Source organism: Trachypithecus francoisi, unplaced genomic scaffold (assembly GCF_009764315.1).
Source record: "Trachypithecus francoisi isolate TF-2019V2 unplaced genomic scaffold, Tfra_2.0 Lachesis_group19, whole genome shotgun sequence".
Taxonomy (NCBI): Eukaryota; Metazoa; Chordata; class Mammalia; order Primates; family Cercopithecidae; genus Trachypithecus; species Trachypithecus francoisi.
Window position 1 is genome coordinate 44960924 of NW_022681464.1, and position 19708 is coordinate 44980631.

At 48.0% G+C, this 19708-nt stretch overlaps 1 long non-coding RNA gene across 1 annotated transcript in view; it reads left to right on the plus strand.

Annotated features, from left to right (window-relative positions):
* LOC117064157 overlaps positions 1-19708 on the plus strand; it is a 151246-nt gene that overhangs the window by 100765 nt on the left and 30773 nt on the right. The window contains exon 5 of the long non-coding RNA XR_004429294.1: positions 8307-8376. This is a non-coding gene — a long non-coding RNA (uncharacterized LOC117064157). The remainder of the gene's footprint in view (positions 1-8306; positions 8377-19708) is intronic.

Here is a 19708-nt window from a genome sequence, read left to right on the forward strand (position 1 = left end):
ATTACAGTAGTAACATCAAAGATCACTGATCACACATCATCAGAACATATATAATAATAATGAAAACATTTGAAATATTATAAGAATTACCAAAATGTGACACAAAGACACGAAGTGAGCATGCGCTGCTGGCGGCACGGCACAGATAGACTTGCTCGACGCGGGGTTGCCACGAACCTTCCATTTGGAAAAAAATGCAATCTCTGCGAAGTGCAATCAAGCAAAGTGTAATAAAATGAGGCATGCCTGTACAATTCTACAATATTCATAACAGCCAGAGGATTGTTATTTTACTACTAATAAGAAAGAAAGAGGGCTTCTCTAGTTCCCAAAGAAAAGAATGGGTCAGTAAATGAATTAATAGAGAAATAAATATAATTTGAATGCCTTCCATAGACCCACAGTGACGAAGTGCCAAGAATCGGAAGAGCATATTTAACACAATCTTTATGCCTGAGATCTGACACAAGGGACGAAATAAAACACAGAAAAGGAAACACTGAGGTCCAGGCCCGCTCTGATTTTTCTCAGTTTAACCAGTGTTTTGTATTCACACATGATGTGCTTCGGAGGATGACACAAAGAGACAGTGACGGTCCTTGAAGTCTTTTTGCTTCTCTGGTTTTCCTGCATACTGGAGCTTAGTGAAGGTTTAGTAATGCCTTGGCTTCCAGCTTCCAGGAGCTGACAGAAATAGAGATGCAATTTTATCGAAATACCCAAGGACATGGCTACTTCAAACAGGGTCTGCAGCGAGAGAAAGGGAGGCCATGTGGGCCGAGGAGAGGCTGGAAGGTGGAGCTTCCCCACCAAGCTCAGAGCTCAGAGCTCTGCCCTTCACTGACCTGTGGCCTCGGAAGACACTGGGCTCCCCTGGGGAATTCGGTGGCTTCTTTTGTGCTATGCGGAGGCCGGACTCCGTCAGTGGGTTTTCAACCACTTCTGATAAAACATAAGGTTTTCGAAACACTGAAGATGTAACTGCCTGAAGAAAACTGTATTTCTATCTGCTTCACTCTTTCTATAGTTTTACCTAAAAAAAGGTTTTTTGTTTTGTTTTGTGTATTGTTTTCATCTCTAGTGATTTCCCTACCTGGCATTTTCTGAGATCAGAAGCACGCTAGCAACGCTCTTGTTCAAATGCATTCACAAAGCCCAGGACCCGCAGGGCTCCTTCAGCCTCCCTCCCTTTCTTCTCCATCGTGTCTAATTTGGGCTAGATCTGTGTCAGGGCTTGAGGGTGGAGTCTGCAGGTTGCATTGAACATGGCTAGCAGAGGCCTTTGAAAACTCGGGATGTCCCTTGAGGAAGAGAGAAGAGGCATTAACACCCCAAATCAGTCTGTGACAATGAGTCCTGCCCTTAACAAGAGGGTCTAAAATGAATTACAGGGTGAGCCTCATGTAAATTTAACATTTCGGAACTATTCTGTCTCAGTGTAACAGCAGACTTCCGTGACAATCTACATTTGCTCATAAATTCCACTTGGACAGAGGCTTAATCTTTAGGTCTTAACACCAGTCCCAGAAGGACATTTGGGTGGTGCGGACACTGATAAACACAGATGGAACTTGTGAAGAAAGCCTTTCCCACCATTCTGTGTGGGATTTTAAGTTCATTGAGTTCTTTGCTCCAAACACTGTGTGAGAGAAAGTGTGCTCAGAAACACGTAGAGAGCATCTGAATTTATCAAATGCACTTTATTTATGTATTTATTTATTTATTTATTTTTATTTATTCGAGACAGTGTCTTGCTCTGTCACCTAGGCTGGAATGCAGTGGCGTGATCTCAGCTCACTGCAACCTCTGCCTCCCTGGTTCAAGGGATTCTCCTGCCTCAGCCTCCCAAGTAGCTGGAACCACAGGTACGCGCCACCATGCCCAGCTAATTTTTTGTATTTTTAGTAGAAACTGGGTTTTACCATGTTAGCCAGGATGGTCTCAATCTTCTGACCTCGTGATCTGTCCACCTCGGCCTCCCAAAGTGCTGGGATTACAGGCGTGAGCCACCGCACCCAGCCATCAAATGCACTTTAAAGAGTCTCCTGGGCTGTAGTACGTGCAGTGGTTGGATCCCTCCATAAGCCAGGAGGTTTGGTGTTTTCATCTGCTACACCTGGTGCATAAAACACCCTGGGAAAAACGCAAAGTGCAGCCCCCTCAGAGCGCCTCTGGTTTTCCCTTCTTTCAGGGCAGGGCGATTTGCCTGATATGGCCTATTTTTCATCAGGGGTTTTAGAATCCTCATGGGGCTAATGATAAAGAAACTAGGATTTTTTTCCTCCCCCACAAAATACTTAGGTAAAAATTCTGAAGCTGTATCTGTTTCCAGCTGGATGAAAATAATCTGGGACCTCTGGATGCCTGGGAGACTCTTTGCATGACAAGGTCTTAAGGGGAGGCTTCCAGGGGGCCCAGTTCAGGGCCTACAGTTCTGCCCCTCTGTCATAACCAAAGAAATGTTAAATCACCAGGTCTGAAGATGTAATTCTGTCATTCCATATGCTATTGGCATATGACCAATGTTTCTTTAGCGGAGAGTTTACATCAATTAGCAGTTGGCATTTTGTAGTGCCCTTGGTTTTTTTAAATTTAATTTTATTATTTGATTTTTTTTTTGTTAGAGATAGGGTTTTGCTATGTTGCCCAGGCTGGATTTGAACCCTTGGGCTCAAGTGATTCTCACGCCTCAGCCTCATGAGTAGCTGGGACTACAGGCACACACCACTGTGCCAAAGCCCTTGACTTTTTTATTTCTTTTGAGACAAGTTCTCCCTCTGTTGCCAGACTGGAGTGCAGCGGCATGATCATGAATCACTGCAGCCTTGATGGGGCTCAAGTGATCCTCCTGACTCAGCCTCCCTAATAGCTGGGACTACAGGTGCACACCACCATACTTGGTTAATTGTTGTATTCTTCACAGAGATGGGTTCTCACGATATTGCCCAAGCTGGTCTTGAACGCCTAGACCTAAGCAATTCTCCTGCCTGAGCCTCCAAAAGTGCTGGGATTATGGGCATGAGCCACTGCACCTGACCACCCTTTACTTTTGAAAGATCACATCTGACAACTGATGAGAATCTGTTATCCCTGGATCTTATCCGAGAAACTCAATTACAGTCAAGTACTATTTGAAGCACAAAAATGCTGTTGAAATGAACGGTTTGACCTTTTTTGAAGGTCACATGTGAACCTAGTGGAATGTGATTTTGTTGATGTGGGCATTGAACTTTTCCACACTTCTGTTCTCCCTTCTTCTTGAAATGCATTGCTTTCCCCAGACAGAAATGGCTAGAAAGTCATTTCATCAAGAAAATACCTTTCTTTTGTTTTTGTGTAGGGCTCCCTTCTGCTGCTAAAGTCTTGGCAACTGTAATGTTCACTCTGTGTTGTTCAGGGATTTCACTTTGGTTTTTGGTGTTTTAATTAGAATCATTACAACTGTGTAGTTTGGGGTGGTGTGTGATATGTGATTCTCAGTCTCTATGAGCCACCAGCTCCCCGAGAGGACAGAAGGATAAAGGCCCAGCTTTCCAGCACTTTTTCTGATGATTAGAACCAGCTTACAACTCCAGCAATGTTCCCCAACACTCTGAACACGAACTCTGTCAGACGCGTGTCCATCAATACCTGATTTAACCTCTATAGCCAAAGTATGAAGGCCCACTCTGGACGTCTGGAGCATGGGCTCCCAGCGGCGAGAGACTCCCCCTAGAACGAAGCTGCCCTAGGTGAGGGCACCTTCCAGGGAAACAGCTCCTTGGAGGGGTAGGTTCCAAAGGACAGGAAGGCCTGTGTTTGGGAAGTGACTTTCTATTAGCTAGCCTTGTCATTCTGCCAGATGGCACTTGCATTTCCTCATCTGCAAAATGGGGATGGTATAACTCCTTACAGGGGTCTATGGAGATAACTGTCTATGTCCACACACCTAGAGCCGGGCATAGATTCTCAATGAACGTTTATAGACTGTAAAAAGGTTTTAAAGGAAACACACAGGTTAAACATTCTCTTTAAAAAGAGAACTTGAAGGAAAAGCGCTTAAAGACCTGGCAGGTGAAGATCCGCATTTCATCTTGCCTACAATTTTCAGCTGTACGTGTTTCAAAATTGAAGGAGGCTTTAAAGCACTAAGTGTTGGTTCATGCACATGTTTCCCTGGAAAAGCATAATTAAAGAGCCAGGCGCACATGCAGGAAGCAAGAGAACAGCCAAGTCCCAGCACCTGGGTGAGGAAAGCAGCGAATGACCAGTCAGTGGAGAGGCAGCAACACTCATGCCTGGGCTGTGGCAGGAAGAGCCATGCCTTTGCAGAGTCAATTCGGAGCACCATGTAAGTTTGGGTCCATTCTGTCCTTTGGAAAGGAGGATTCCTATTCATTTTTAAGGTGTTGCTAAGGGAGAGGGGGGTGAAAAACTGCAGACATCTCTTTTTTCCTTTTTGCTTCTAATTCTTTCTAATGCTCAGAGAAATCCCCAGTTTATGAACCTCCATGGTAAGCAGAGGCACCTCCCACTCAGAAGCTGAACACGGAAGATCCTCATGTCCCAGCTTTCCTGGAAACAGGGCAGAGGCCCCTCCACAGAGGGCAGCAGTGTCAGCAGGCTAGAAATGACACTGCGGCCCTGTGCCAGGGTGGGCAGTGGGCAAGCCCCAGCTCAAGTGCCTGGCAGTGAGGGCCACGTGTCCTTCCTGGCCAGGCCTGGGTGGGATTTGAGCTTTCGATAAATTCGTCTGCTGCTCAAATAAGTCAGTTGGTTTCTGTCCTTACAACGAATAAGTCTGACTGGGCATTGTCTTATTTAAAGTATTTAATTTTACATCTTACCTCTTTTTCCTCTGCACACTTCCCATGTAGTCCATGAATTAATTAAAGATGTTGCCTCTTTTGCAAACTCTTGAGCCAACATATTTTCTACATCCTTGGTGTACTTGTCTCCTATTTGAATGTAATGCTACCAGAAATTGCTCATATTTTGACATCACCTTACACTTGCCACCCACTAAGCTCAACTTTCCCTTCTGGAGGAGGCTAGAAGCAGCCTGCCCCTCCTCTTTCCTGTCTTTTACGCTTCTCAGCACCAGCCAAGGCTCCAGCTAAGACAGGAGTATGGCTCCAAAGTGGCCATGGTGGATTGGCATCCTGCCTGTTCTTTGCAGAGCCGTTAGGCTGTGCAGGTACCCAGGTGATCACTTTGCCAACCCTTGTGATGTGATATTAGGCAACCACATATCATGGACTCAAATTCAGCTGCTAATATTTTCTGTTTCCTTGAGTTAAGAGGCTGGGTTGAGAATTTCAAAGTAATTCAAAACTGATGAAAAGCTCTTCTGTACACTAGTGACTTTATTGGGTTTACCAGGAAGATGGAGAAATACACAAAAAATATGGAGCTCTTTCATGTAATGAAACTTCAAATAATTTTTTCAGTCTCCAAAGTTCAACTCTAGTCTCTAATCTGTCATGAATCAGGCCAGTTCCCCATTACCTTTAGTGAATTCATATGCCATGGCCAGGACGGAAACTTGAACCTGGTCATATTCCTTCCAGGGTGGACAAGGTAATACAGACAGACCCAGCAAGGCAGCTTGAACAATTTGCTTGCACTCAGAAGAAGAATGTAGGCCCCCGGAATACAAGCCTCTACGAGACTTGAAAGCAAATCTGGGTTTTCCCATCGCCTTTATGTTTTACGAGGGTTGGGGAAATGTTGGCTGTTTACTAATTATCAAAGCTGTTTTTATGACTTCCCCAAAGGAAAACAAAAAAGGAAAAGGTCCAAGTGGATTCCTTTAGGCCTGGGATGAAAGCTTGACCTTTAGTGCACTTGGGGAACTGCATGGTTTGTAGCGCTGGAAAATAAAACTCGGAATGCATGTTCAGGAAAGCAGGAAGCTTTGAAGTTGAAAAAGCTAAACAGGAACAGCTGTCGTGATTGGTGCGGTGCACGTACGGCCTGACGTGCCATACCTGTCCCACGCACTGTCCCTGTGGCTGAGGGACGACTGGGGAGCAGCAAGGAGCCTTTCCTTTTCACGGGGGTTTCTGCTGGTGTTCCTTGGACATACAACTCCTGATTCGTGCAGGACACAGAAAACAAGCCCAGAGACCACAGGGGAACTTCGTGTCTGCCCCAGAGGAAATAACGTGGCCATATTCACACAACCAGTCTTGCAGGGAAGCCCCAGATACAAGGAAAACAGAAGAAGAGAGCATGCCATTACTGTGGAAAGTTTAATTATAATGATTTAAGGCTACCAATCAAGTTTAACTGGAACAAAAACACGTCTGCCTTTTTAGCTTCTGAGACTCTCGCCCTGTGGAAAAATATTCCTTTCATGGAAATTTTTAGTTTCACATTAGGATCTACATATTCGGTAAAATGCCATCCATTACCCCCCAAATTAGCATAAAATATTCTTTTCCCCAGAGAGGATGTGAAAAATCTTTGAGGTTGTCAGTTACCATAACCACTGGGTTCCAGTATTTATTTGCGTTCCTACTTTGGTCTCTTTTCAATGGACAGGCCCTTTACGGCTTCCTTCCTGTTTCTACCAGCGGAAATTGAACAGTAAAAATGGTAAATAACTTGGTTCTACCAGTTCCCAAGATTTAGATTCTTTCTTTTATATATTCTCTTAAAAATCAATTCAGCTATGGCACTTTCTAAAAATAAAATTTAGCCTTGCCTTTATTGTTCGCCTAGCTTTGTGTTAACCTGTTTGAAGAATTTATGACAATGAGCCATTTCTAAGGAACATCGCTGGGTTGACTTTCCCAAATGCTTGCGGACTGGGTTTGCAGCACAGATCCACTCTGATTTGAAACGTCCAGTTTCCTATAAACGCTCTCAAAATGTACATTTATTAGCAACGTTCCCCAAATTGTAAATTTTGCATTGGGATTATTTCAACAGGTGCCTCCTTGTTTTTCTTCACTGCAGCTGTGGAGTGTCAGCTGCTGTGGTCTTTATCCAGAAGGCAGAAGGAAGAAAATGGCACCAGGGCTTTTGAAGTACAAACAGGGAAGGTGTTGTGTAAAGTGTCCAGTAATTAACATCCATCAATCAGCCACAACAACAAAACCCACCACAACACCTGAGGGACGATACTGGGCTCTGTGGTGCGAACCCCAAAAATCCGAGACAGGTCTCAGTTAATTTAGAAAGTTTACTTTGCCAAGGCTGAGGACACACGCTTGACACAGCCTCAGGATGTCCTAACAACAGGTACCCAAGGTGGTCAGAGCACAGTTTGCTTTTACACATTTTAGGGAGATATGAGACGTCAATCAACATGGAAAATGGACACTGGTTCAGTCTAGAAAGGTGGGTCTGGGAGGGAGCTTCCTGGTTCATAGATAGACAGGAGACAAACTTGCATTCTCTTGAGTTTCTGATTCGCTTCTCCAAAAGAGGCAATCAGATACACATTTACCTCGGTGAGCAGAGGGATGACTTTGAATAGAATGAGAGGCAGGTTTGCCCTAAGCAGTTCCCAGCTTGACTTTTCCCTTTAGCTTAGTGATTTTGGGGGTTCATGATATTTTCCTTTCTCAACATCTTCAGTTACGAGAATGAGAATTACCTGGCTCAGCACGGGCTGCTTAGGAGAGGCCTGGGGCAGAAAGTCTCAGAGTTTAAAAGGATCTGAGTTACTGGAGCCCTGAGCCCCTTTGGTGCTCCCGTCTATCCCTGCAATGGCTTGACCCTGGCAGCTGAGGAGCCAGGCCGCTTGTCAAAGGAATCACCTGGGTCTTGTAACAATGCAAATGCGAGCTGAGTGGGTCTGCGTGGGGCTGTGTTTCTCCGAAGCTCCTCCGGGCAGGGAGAAGCCCCTCCGGGCAGGGAGACACTCCAGCATCTGCTTTCAGTTCTCTCCCTGTGGTTTTGTCCAGAAGCTACTGGGCGAGTCCTCTTCTTGAAGCATCCTGGGCACCTGCGCGGATGCTCCCCTCTGCACTCTGGCCAAAAATAGCCCCAAACGAGGTTTTATTCTAAGCCCTCTGCATGGCTCCACGCTCAAATTCTAGAACCAGCTGCCCCAGGATTTCTCCAGTCAGTAAGTATCTATGTGCTTTTGTTATTAGCCTAAACACGCAACTCTCTCTCTCACTAAGCCCCTACTTGCTCTCAAGGAATTCCCCTGTGGCAAGATTCTGTTCTTCCTGAATACTTTAGGACTCACCCAGGAAATGTCACACACGTATCCACGGAGCTTTCCTACTGTCACTCGGCACTATGACCAAGGGGTTCCCCAGCGAGTACCAGACCGCGTTCTGAAATGGAGTTTGTTCTTCCTTTGACAGGAGATACTGCTGCAGTCACCGCTTCTCCAGCAAGGACCCTGATGGCTTTCCCTGAACAGGCTCGTGGGGCGTAAGTGTGTCTCCTTCACATTACACTAGACTGAGGTGGGGTTTCACAGAACTTTGGGTTAAGGTGGGAGCTGGTTCCAACTTGTTGAAAGAATTGTTTTGAGGGTGCGCTTGGAGGCCTGGAAAGAACACGAGCTGTGGAGTCGAACATCACAGCCCAATGGTAGGTGGCATTTGTGCTGGGCCTGCCAGAGCAGCCTGTCAGGGAAAACCTTCAGAGACAGCGTCATAGCAGGTGTGCACACCCCGCTACGCGTTCATCTCAGGGTGAGCTGTCGGACCCTCAGGCTACGGGACTGCTGTGCCCCATGGTCAGGGTGGCGTCGGCTCCTCCTCCCCTGGAACAGTCAGGGACTGGGGAGCAGCCACATCTGGATTTGTACTTGTATAGGGTGGAAGTCTGCAGCAAAATTTGCCCCATCTTGTGGCTGGCAGGCATGATGGCTTATGTGCATGTGTGCATGTAAGTGTGTGGTGGGTTCCCAAAATTGATTCCTCAGCATTTGGCTGTGCCCACTTTGAAGGAGGTCACCTCTGTATTTTGGGAGGGATCCTGCTTCAAAGGCGTGGGTCTTGAATGTGGATATTTGAGGCATCATGTGAGGGCAGGCAAGGCCCAGAGTGTCTCAGGTGGGTGGGTCCATGTGGAGGATGGGAGGACCCGACTTCCTGACTCCAACTGCCCAGCAGGCGTTTGTCTGCAGACCCTGCTTCAGCAGGAGAAGCTACAGCAATGCCACCCCTGGAAAGGATAGGAGACTCTCATCCTGATGTGAGTGATGGTGTGTGATCTCCCCTGCCCTGAATCTGGCATAGAAATCCCCTCTCATCATAACACTCTCACCAAATCGTGCCTCTCCCTTTGGCACAATATGGCTTTTCTTTTTAGACAATCAAAGGTATGCATATTCAGAGCATAAGATGTCAATAGCACTCCCAGGCTTCCAATGAAAACAATAATGGCTCCCTACCTCATAGCCCCACTGCTGATTCCTGCTCTCGGGTGGCAGCGTCTCTCACCTGCCTTGGCAGCGTCTCTCACCTGCCTTGCCTGCATCTCCCTGCATTTGAGTCTACAGATGACGCAGGACATGTATTGGTTTTCCATGTGAGCTGGGATCATTGATGGGGAGTTCCCTTTCTCCCAACTCCTCCCATTCCTTCCTCCTTACGTCTACACCTCTTCCTCTCAGTTCAACATCATGATGTCGCCATTTTGGGTGGAGTCAGTATTCCTCATTTATGTTATTTGAACTGTATTACTTTTATTCATAGTTGAGTCATTGTATAATATGATTGCTTTTCCTTTTGTACAAGTTTTCCTTCTTTAAATCAATAATTGCCTCTTTCTTGTTGTTTGCTTAGCTTTCTAAATACCTATCATGAATTCCTTCCCAACATCTTCCATAGAAATGAACATTTCCTTGGAAGAAGTCCGTGCACGTTCTGTGCTTGGTCCGTTGTATGTAGCCTGCTGCTGTTACTGTCATCAGTGCTGTTCCTCTTGTGGTTTCTTGGCTGCTCTGCTGCCACCTGGGTCAGGCTGGTCCCGAGGCCTGTGGCTCAGCGCTCACCCGAGGCCTCCGTCATTCTGTCCTGTGAATTCATGTCCTCCTCCTTCCATCCTGATTCCATGTGTTCCCGTTTCTCGTCCTCCACTCCTCTGGCTTATGATTGCACTCAACTGTGTGTCTCCTGAGGCCTTCCTGAGGAAGAATGCCTGGGAAGAAGCATCCCAAGGCTTCCGCACGTGACCACCCACAACTCCATGCTCATACTTCATTGACAGGTTAGCTAGGTATAGAATTCTAGGCTGGAAGTCATTTTGCCTTGATTCTGAAGGCATTGCTTCATAGTGTAGCAATTGAGAAGCTGTATGACATTCTGTTCTCCGAGCTTTTATGTGAGGCGTGTTTTATTTTTCCCTCTGGGAAGATTCAGGATGTTTTCTGAAATGTCAACTTGATATGCCCATTGCCACCATAGGCAGTGTTGTGATTGGTGGAGAGATGCCAGCAGTTTCAGTTAAAAACATAAGTAGACAGAGTCTTAGATCATTTCTCGGAATTTCCCACACCCAGTGTGGGATGGGAACAGCAGTGACACCCGAGTGTCCAAGAGAGGCAGAGAAGGAATGAAGCAATGCACTGGCTCCTAAGGGACTTCACGAATGGGACAAAGGACAAGTGGTGACACAGCTGGGCCAGATGTGAAGACCTGGCAAGAATAATGATTGGCTCAGAAGACGTGAGTGGAGAGAGATGAGGCATGGATGTCTCCTTGCTCAATTTCTTGGCACCATACAAAACCCCTAGTACTTATCCCCAACCCCAGGGGTAACAGGGAAAATAACAAATGTATTGGGATTGGTGTGCTATCACTCTGCAAAAATGGGCACTTAAAATATTACTTAAATTTAGTTACAGATAAAAGTAAGAAATAATATTTCTTGTACATCTAAAATATGAACAGAGATTTTGCTTGCTGTGAAATTAAATATACTTATATCGTTTCTTCTATAAACTCCTTAAGGGCAAGAAATGGGTCTTATTTATTTTTGATATCCTCAGAACTTGGATCTAGGGGCCAAAACATTGTTTACTGAATTTAACCAACAAAGAGGATACAAAGGACCCTAGCTGCTGGAATCCCATTTGCTTGGTGCATTTGGTTCAAATTCATAGGACTCACCCATTTGCCCAGTCTGTCCTGCCCTGTGGGGTGAACCTGGAGTCCAGGGGAAGGCTGGAAATGCATCTCCCTGTTCTCCCCAGCCTCCCTCCTAAGGCAGGGCCTCAAGCCACGATGCAGGTCTGGTGCAAAAGGGACTTTCTGCCCCAGAAAGACAGAGTTGGTCATTTTGTCCAGCTTTCTCCTGGCAGTGTTTCCATTCACCGGCTTATGCCTCTCAAATGACACAGATGTTTTCAGAATGCCTTCTCCTTGCAGCTTCACTCCAGCACCCCTAGCTAGGAGCAGGGTGCTCAGCAGCCCCAGAACTTGGCATAGTGTTGGGTACAGAGCAGGCTGTTTGCAAATGTTTGTTGGATTAATTACTCGTTTAACGAAACAAGAGAATACAAGTCATTCCTCCTAAGGAAATGAGCACTGGTCAGTAGGCAGTCACCCTGTGCAAGCCCCTGACACTTCTACAGGGCAGATGCTGGGAAGGATGAACATACAGAAGTGGAAGAACAGGGGGTGGGAGGAAAGCCTGGGCAGGCTCAAGGCCAGTCTCTTCCCTCCACTCTAGCAGACTGTGAGCATGGGACACCAGCCCTGCTTGGATATCGGGGCAGCAGTATGTCTTCCTCTTTGCCTGCTGGCTCTCAGAAGCTCAGGCCTCTGTCTGGGGACATCCAGTGGCCAAGTGCTTCACTGCTGGGCTTCCCAGAGGACAGTCCTGAGCCGGGCCCATATTCAGGCCAGTCCCATAGCCATAAAGGGACATCTTCATTGGTGGGCATGGCGCAATGCATTAATTTGGTGTTTTCTCATAAGTTGACTTCACAAACCAATGAATTCACATTTCCAAGAACATGTCACTGGCCTCTTTCCATGAGACTTAAAAGGAATTAACTGGTCATTTCTGAAACAAAGTGCTAAATCATATCGTAACACCCCATGAAGCTCCCAGAACACAAAAGAACAGCCCTGTATGCCGGAAAGGCTCGTGGATGCGGTTCCTCTCCCAGCCATGAGTCAGGGCCCTCAGTGTGGTGTGGCCTTCATCGGGAAGCCATGAGCTCAGAGGGAGCAGTGGCCGGCTGACCGGCCCACGCGGTGCCTGCGCTGCCATCCAGGTGAGCTGCCTGGGCAGGACAACACTGACAGACGCGGCTCCCTGAGCCTGGAAGCTGCACCTCACCTCAGCTGGAGATTTGGGAATTGGGGCCTGAATCATCCCCCAATCTTCACGTCAGCCTGAAGGTTTCTGTACTGAAGCAGGAAGCTACGTTCATGAATACTTCAGATCCTCCTTGGGGTCGGAGCCGCTTTATGAATCCCACCATCACAGGTGGGAAACATCTTTAGGCAATATTTAGAGATCCTGTAAAAGATTTTTATTTTTATCATAAATTCCTAGTGTCCCGTGCAGTCTCAGTATTTTAAGATGCTTGTTGGATGTGAGTTAAAGCTGCGGGTGATTCCATGGACATGGACCACAGTGGACCGTCAATCAAGGGGCTGCTGTCCTCTTGGTGACACCAGGCCCAGGTTCATCACAGAAAGGCTCAAGAGCAGACCCTCGTGGGCCCAGCTACCTGGTCTCACTCCGCTGGGTAGGAGTTGACTTTGGATCCCACCCACTGTTGGGAAAGGGACGCCTCGTGGCCACTGGAGGAAGCCAGCCTTCAGAGATACAGGACGGAGTGCTTTGCCTGCTCCAAGCACAAAGCCCTTCTGACTTCACAAATGAATCAGACCAGACACAGCTGAACTTTGCCTGGAAAAGAAATCGTAGGTTGAAGCATTAAGGCTAAGAAAAATATGATTCAATGTGTATTGAGCTCTGTGATTTCTGAGCTCTCGGGCCTGTTTCTGAGCTCCACCCTGCTTGGGAGAGCAGACAAACCAGCGCAGCTCTGCTTGGGGACTGCACAGCTTGCTTCATTGAAACGTAGCCTCCGCACAGCCCCCAGCCAGATTCTCATGTGATTTTTATGGAAATTCTCTCATAGAGTTATAGATACGTCCTATAACCCCAAACCATTTCCTTCGTGTGTTTATCCCGCTGCTTCCCACTGTCCCATCTGTGGTGCACCCCGGGAGCCCCTCACTCGGCTCCCCACATCCTGCTCCGTGGGGAGTGGAGGGAAAGCCCAGACGGTCCTCTACTGCTCACCAGGGCTGGGGACCTTGGGAAATGTACTTTATTTTTCTAAGTTTCAATTTCCTCATCTGTAAAATAGGGATAATAACGTACTTACCCAAGTGACATAATTGAAATGAATCTCTCAGTCTAGCACCCGGCATGTGCTATGTGAGGCCTCCATTTTAGCTATTATTATTATTTTCATACGAGGGCATTTGCAAAGAAAAACACCAGCCCATGGAGTCAACGTCTTTCAAATGTTTTGGGGGAACTCCCCAGGGTGAAACTCTCTCTGCAGATTGTATACAGATCTTACCGCCATCTAAAACAGGGGCCTTGAGACCCACGGACGATCTGTGGGCACCTCGGCACAGGAGAGGGCCTTCCCTCCACTCCCCCAACCCCTCCATCCTCTCCACGGCCTACTTCCAATTTCATCAATGGGATAAACGATGTAACTGCAGATGTGCTTACTAGGAAACACTCGATTAATAAGGCAGATAATATAAAACACAGAAAACAATGCTTTCTTGAGAACATCTATCTCATAGGTTACCTCAAAGGCTGTGATTTGAGCAGGATCTTTCTGTGAAAGATCTATCTACCCCTCTCCAGTGGACCCGTTATCATTACAGAATGTTCACTAGTCATGTCTTTCAGCTGAGTCATTGCAGGCCTTTGCTGAAATGCAAATTTTATCTAGGAGGAAAAGTTCAAAGTGCAATGATCGCTGAGCCTAGCCTGAGATTTCACGCTGTCTGTTACCCACCGAATGGAGGAATGAGCACGTGAGTTTTTATGACTAAGAACACCCCGACGCACAGGCTTCAGAAGCAAGTATGAACATCATAGAGATGAAATCCCCACCCTCTCTCTCTCTCCTGCCCTTCCTTCATATCTTCCTTCCTTCCCTCCTTGTATATGAAGATATTGGCACTACCACCATCAGTTCCTATTGTGAGTGATAATGCTTAAAATCTTAGGGAAATCGAACACTTGAACAAAAGATTTTTAGTAAAGCAATTTTACTTTTGAGCAGAGGGGTGTCTCTTTGGCCAGTTGCCATGAGAGTACACTTGAACAAAGGGCACGAGAGCCTTTATTTTTGACACAAGTTCTGCCCCTGTACTTCTTTCTTATTGGCTGGGTTTGGGTCATACAATCTAAACTAATCTCGGTTAGCTAAACATTTGATTTTTTTAGATAGGGTGGGTACGTAAAAGAAAGTGGAAAGAAAGGGGAAGGGGGTGTCTGTAACGAGCTAGAAAGTGTTTTTTTTTTAAATAAGGAAAGGAATGTAAGTTGGTACTGATAACACTTGGCACTGAGGCGGGCCTAGGCATCTAACAAAGGCAAAGAGGAAAAAGGAGAAAAAGAAGAAAGGGGGGGGGGCGGGTACTAGGAATTAAAGAACAAAAGATGGGATCAGATTATTTGAAGAGAAACCCCATTATATCCCACACCATGGCCAGGGCAGAATCCTAGAGATCAGGGAGAGATGATTGGGGAAACATCATTGTTGGTTCATGTGGGAGAGCTGTGAAATGGAATCCAGGCGGGGAGCCTGTTGGGTCCAGGATGATGAGCTCACAAGAAGTAAAGTCAAAGTGAGTTACATGGGAGGACTAAGGATGCCTTGCTTAGATTAGATGGGGGTTTTCCGAAGGAAATTAATTTCTGAGGTAAAAGATGTGCTTCATTCTCAACACTTTGGGAGAAAACAATCTACAGTCTGGAGTGGAGGAACCCAGCCTTCCCCACTTCCTGCCTCTCCCACCCGGGGACAGAACTCATCAGCTCTCCTCCCCCCAGAGCCAGTGTTCCTGCAGACGGAGACTTTAGAGAGGTCCCGGGTCTATCGAGGCTACAGATTCCCAGGGCTCCAGGGCTCAGCACTTTTGTCGGGAGAGGCTACACTTGTGAGAGAGGGGAGTCTTTGAAGAAGCGGTGAACAATTCAGACAGGGTGGTGTGGGAGAAGGCGATCCTGGCAGACGGACCCTGGTGAGTCAGGGCAGAGACAGGAAAACAATGAAACGGTGTGGCCCTTCCAAGAAACCGCAGACCAGTAGCATCCTGCAAACCACATGCTCTAAGCAGGACGTGGAGGGAGGGGAGAAGGACTGAAGGAGAAGTGGAGGTAGAGAGGCTGCCGGGGTGTTCAGGGCCGCTGGCAGAGGGAACCAGGTTGCTGCTGCTGGCTGGAAAGATCTGCTTGGGCTTTCAGTCTGGGTGAGGGAGCAAGGATCGGATGGAAGACTGAGCCAGGGCCTACCCTGAAGTCTGGATGAGCTGTTGTCACGAGCAGATGGGATGTCACCTGTCAAGATTGCTGTGTCAGGATGTGAGGTCCAGCAGTTTGGGCTTCTGACAATGTCCCACGTACACAAAAGTGTGGATGATGGAAGGGCGTGTGAATGGAGATGTAGTAGTCAAGAAATTAGGCTAGGCTTTCTTAAAAAAAAGAAAATTTAGTTGAAATATAATTCGCATACCACATAATTCACCCATTTGAAGTGCTTTTTAGTAAATTCATAAAGTTGTGTGACCACCGCCACGATCTAATTTTAAAACATTTGTGTATCCCTAAAGGAAAATCCCATCCCCATTAGCAGCCACACCCTCTGTCCTCATAATCACACTCGCCTCCCACGTTCAGGCAGCCCTGAGTCCACTTTCTGTCTCCAGAATTTGCTGGAGGCTCAGTTTTGGGCCCGTCACCTGCAGAGACATGGGTGATTGCTCCTCCATGAGGATCCCCGTGTGAGAAGTTCTGGCATTCCGTTCACCACTTCATCCTCAGAGCCTAGGCAGGCCTCTGATGGGAAGAAGCCTGTCCCCAGGCACTTGCTGAGCAGGGACCAGAAGAGGATTGTGACTTGCGTTAAGAATCTCAGGAAATGGCTCTGAGCATCGATCGCTCTGGGGTGGAGGGAGAGGTAACAGCCATGAGATTTAGAGCTTTCCATCTGTCAATGCTGTGTTCTGAGCCCAAGCCAGTTCAGTTAAGTCCAGCTTGACTTGCTTTAGAGGCAGGGCCCCACGGCAGCAGTGTGAACACGTGCTGCAGAACCTGCGGCAACCCAAGTGAGCCTCATGGAAGGAACGTGTTCTGGAAATAACGTGGGGTTCTAGGTGACATGCTCACCTTGTCATCAGAAGAGAAAGGACCACAACTGACCTGCGGTGCTTATGGAAGCAAAGCCCTGTCTGAACTCTCTGGTCTATGCTATGAGGTCCTTTCTTCCACATTCTTTTGCATCTGAAGGACAAAATCCACTTTTAGAACACTTATTCACACAGAAGCAAAGCTACACAATTGCCAGAAATGCCCCTTTTCTGACATGGACCATCCTCTTTTGCCTCATCAGGATGACCATGGTTTCCTAACTGTCGGGGTGCAAACTCCTTTTTCCTGGTCCCCAGGCTGTGCAAGCATCTGCTGTGTCAACCTGCCACATGCATTGACACGTGCACACAGACTTAGCCACCTGCTGCCTGTGTAATTCACCCACTTTGCCTTCCAGAGAGCAAGGTAACGCGAGGGCGGCAGGATGCTGGGAAGAGGGGAGGGGGACATTGTTGGTCCAGGGTCAGCTGTGACAATCTAGCTCCGGGATGCAGTAGTCTTGCAGCCAAGGCAGCCGGTGTCTTTCTTACCTGTGAGTCTACACTTTGTTCGAGAAGCCACTTGCTCCTGGAATTGAACAATGTGGTATTATCTCATGAGAGCCGTGGTGGTAGTAGGTGCAGAATGCCGGAGCGTCGCTGAGAAGGAAATGGGTGAGTGTGGCTTGGGGAGGGGAGGCAGCTTCAACACATAGTCTGAATCTTCTGTGCCATTGTGAGGCAGGATAGGAACTTGCAATTCTTCCTTCCCAAAGTGGAGAGTCACAGAAGGTTCAAAGCATGGAGGAACATGAGTCAATTGCTTTAGGAAGACAATTCCGGGAGAGATAAGAAACTCAGCAGCCGTGCAGGATGCTCTATTTGTGGACAGGATTTGTGACAAGCATAAACTTCTGGTGAAGGAGGCTGTGATGGAGCTTGCTGGTATTTCTCCACTTCTTCCAGGGTGCTAGATATTTTAGCCAGAACCATGGGTCTTGAAATAAAATAAAGACTGTATTTTGCAGCCTCTCTTGAAGGTAGTTGAAGTCATGAAACTGAGTTCCAGCCAATAATATATTTAAGCAGAAGAGTTGTGGGCAATTGTGGGTTGTTTTCCTTAGGAGACAACCAGCACCTGCCTGTGCCCCACCTCCAGGCACGCCTTTCTTCTGCTGCTGACACCATCCTGAGCTCAGGGTGACCACCATGCCCCAGGGATGGGGAAGTGTGAGCTGAAGGGAGCCAGGGGCCAAGTCTCACAGAACACTGGGTTGTAAACAGCAAAGATGTCCACCTCTCTCTATTTTAAGTCACAGTTATTTGGTGGGGTGGCGGGGCTCTGTTATTTGCTCCAGACATAATTCTGAGTAATGAACAGACCACTTGGACCTTCTCTTCTGGAACAGTTTCAGAAGTCATGATGTGGCCGGGCATGGTGACCCACGCCTGTAATCCCAGCACTTTCAGAGGCCGAGGCAGGTGGATTGCCTGAGGTCAGGAGTTCGAGACCGGCCTGGCCAACATGGTGAAACGCTGTCTCTACTAAAAATACACAAAAAATCAGTTGGGTGCAGTGGCGGCGCACATCTGTAATCCCCGCTACTCAGGAGGCTGAGGCAGGAGAATCGCTTGAACCTGGGAGGCGGAGATTGCAGTGAGCTGAGATCACACCACTGCACTCCAGCCTGTGCGGCAAGAACGAGACTCTATCTCAAACAAAACAAAACAAAAGTAATGATGTGCCCAGCTGAAGAGCATCCAGACACACCCGAGCTCCCAACGCCCTCCCAGCACCAGCCAGCGGTTCCCCGTGCTGAGTCCCATCTCAGAGCTCCCCATGCGTCCTTTCAACCACGCATGTCTTCGTGGTCCTCATGAATGGCAAAGGAAAGCCATCCTCCCAGTGAGTAAGAGGATCCCTTCGGTGTTGGGCCACAAAGCTGGCTCTGACACTCAGTCCTTTGTCACAGTCCCTGAGTCGAGTCCCCTTCCTAGAGAGGCTCTGTGTGGTCACTGAAGTGGAATGACAGCCGGAGCACACACCTGTGATCAAAGGAGGGCGGCTGTGCACAGCCAGTGCTGTGGTGTGTGGGGGCTCCATCTCTGTCTCAGCCTGGGCCTTCAGTGATGTGGGGCCCTTTGCAACCCCTGAGGCTCCTTGCAGAACAAAGGAGCTACTGAGGCAGCTGGCTGTGCTTGGCACCTCCCTGCCCCCACCCCACCTCCCATTTTTTTTTTTTTAAATTTAAGCAGCTTCAGACTGCCATTCCATTCTGTTGGGTTGAGGAAGGAAAATTGAAAATCTCTTTCTAGGATCTTTAAGATTAAAAGATAAGGAAGAGGCAAGTCCCTGCGGTTGGACTGAGATGCCTTGCTGGGCAGGGGCTGCCCCCTCCCTCCTTCCTCCTTCTCCCCCTCCAGAAGCTGTACTAGGAGGCCTCTGGACACCTGGTCCCACCTGATCACCTCTGGCAGTGGCCAAGCATCAGACCTTTACTTTCTGTGCATGCTGGAGACCTGCAAGGGGGAAGCAGCCCTGACGCTCCTTAGTGGATTTTCACCATCATTTCTCATACATGTTTCTTTACAGCAATCCACTTGTCAGGGAGCCAGGCCTGGCAGGAGCAAAGGGCAGTGCACTTCGGGGCGGGTTCCCCGGAAACAACCTGTGGTTCTGGGGCCTGCTGTTTCCCGAGAAAGACCCGGCCTCACTCCCCAGGGCGCGCTGCTGTTGTTTCTGCAGACCCTCAGGGTGCACTGGTCAGCACGGCACTGGTATGCAGACTTCCTGGCCCTGCCTGAACCTCAGTTCTTTGAGTGGGTGATCCTCCACGCCGTTCGCTCTCCCTACTCTATCCCTCCGTCTCTGTGTTTGCCTCCTCAGCACACCACTCACTAGAGGAGGAGGAAACAGAGGCCCTGAGGCCTGGCCCCTGCCCTTTCTCTGGAGCTCCAGCATATCATGCTGTGAAGAAATGTTCCAGAGAATGCAAAATGTACTCACGGAATTAAGATCTTTCAAACCCATATATATTCAGACAATGGAGAGTGTATTTACAGAGCTTATAAACATGAGCTACCTGTGGTGCACCTCTGAGGTTCGCGGTAGCCAGGAGACACTGCCAACAGCTGACACTGGTGTTCCAGGCCGTGCTGAGGGCTGGATGGGCACTGACCCAGGGCAGAGGGAGAACGCAGAACAGATGCCCTCAGCATGGGCTGCAGGGGCTTGCTTCAGTATCTGTTTTAGCTGAGTGACCTCCAGCTCAAGCTATCTCCCCTCTCCAAGCCTCACTTCCTCCTCTGCAGAATGGGAGGTACAATCACGTCATTATTTAAATGGGATCAGCCTGTGCCTCTTCAGCTGGTGCAGTCCCACTTCACATGACTGGAGGGTGGGGGGCTCC